This window comes from Cynara cardunculus (assembly GCF_001531365.2).
Source record: "Cynara cardunculus var. scolymus isolate 2C chromosome LG 4, CcrdV1, whole genome shotgun sequence".
NCBI lineage: Eukaryota > Viridiplantae > Streptophyta > Magnoliopsida > Asterales > Asteraceae > Cynara > Cynara cardunculus.
The window spans coordinates 12180807-12182308 of record NC_037531.1 but is presented as its reverse complement, the minus strand read 5'-3'; the positions used below and the strand labels follow the sequence as shown (position 1 = coordinate 12182308).

Here is a 1502-nt window from a genome sequence, read left to right as displayed (position 1 = left end):
TTTGATGAAACATAGAATGATACATCATATACACAACATTTAGAAAGACCAAGTACAAAGATCAATTACATACATATATGCATCACCTTAAAACAAATAGTCATGGTGTGATGATTTGGATTCTGAAAAAACTAAAATCACAGAAATAATTGAAGAACTGTTATGTGATATAATCATGATTTTCATTCACTAAAGACAAAGGAAATTAATACACAGAAGTAATCATAACTTCATTCATCAGCAAATAGATGCATACAGTAATAAAACTACTTGATTAACAAACGATAACAAGAAATAGACGGAGGTAATAGGAATATTGGGGAAATCAAAACTAAGAGAGTACATGGTGGTATCGTGTACGGTGTTATCTCGTAATCAGAAAAGCTAAACGATAGAAACAGGAAACTTATACATGCAATTGTATGATACATGGCAGCAAACTATAAGAACAAATTTCAACGAATAAGATGAATCAAACCCAGAATATTTACGGAAATCGCAAGTTGAACGAGCGAAGAGACTAAAAACCCACATAAATTTTCAACAGATCGAAGGATCAGCGTTGGCGTTTGAACAAAATAGATGAAAACCCATAAGTTAACAGCAACATTGGTCAAAGAAGAAGAGATGAAAGAAGAGAAATCGTTGGTAGGATGAAAAGGGCAGAAGTGAGAGGTGATTGAAGGAGGGTTTTGCTTTGCGATGAACTCACCAGACCAGCTTCACAATTGACAAAGAATGTAGATTAGAGGATGATCTAATTTGGGCAGAAATTGAAATGGATTTTGTGGAGATATTATCGGAAAGATGATCTGTGAAAATGGATTTTGAAATCAATCAGATTCTCTTCTCTTCTCTCTGCTGCTCCTGCTTGGCTGCTTCTCTTCTTTCGCCCTCTCCTCGTACGGATATTGGAGCTATCAACCAAATCTAGTTCAATATTTTTAACTATGTGTTGATCTTCACAAGAATTATCGACCTATTTTTGCATTTTCGAGTGTTTGAATAAACAATTTTAAATCCGTGTCAAATTGATAATAAGAAGTTTTTGAAAAAGTTAAATCATTTTAACTTATAATAAGTTGATAAAGATTTTTTGTAAAAAAACATAAGTTGGTATAAACGTCATTTTACTTTTTTTTTTCTTTCACATTTTCTATTAATTAGAAAGAGTAAACTACAATTTTGGTCCTTGTTGGTTTACACCCAACTACGAAAACCATCCCTAAACTTCAATAAGTACAGTTATCGTCTTTATGATTTGTATTTTGCTTTAAAAATGTTCTCTCAACTTAACTCTGCTAAATTTTTTCTCGTTAAGGGGTATTTTCGTCTTTTCACTTTCACAAGGATAAGTTATATAATTTTCTTTTTAATACAAGGACCAAATTGTAATTTACTATAACTTATATTGATATCATATACATATGTGTGTGTATATATATGCATACACACACACACATATATATATATATATATATATATATATATATATATATATA

The 1502-nt window shown here is 30.8% G+C and overlaps 1 protein-coding gene across 1 annotated transcript in view; it reads right to left on the bottom strand.

Annotated features, from left to right (window-relative positions):
* Positions 1 to 814, bottom strand: part of LOC112510874 — a 2730-nt gene extending 1916 nt beyond the window's left edge. Inside the window, exon 1 of the mRNA XM_025116224.1 lies at positions 533 to 814. The gene's annotated coding sequence lies outside the window, so the exon portion shown is untranslated. The remainder of the gene's footprint in view (positions 1 to 532) is intronic.
* Positions 815 to 1502: the final 688 nt, after the last annotated feature.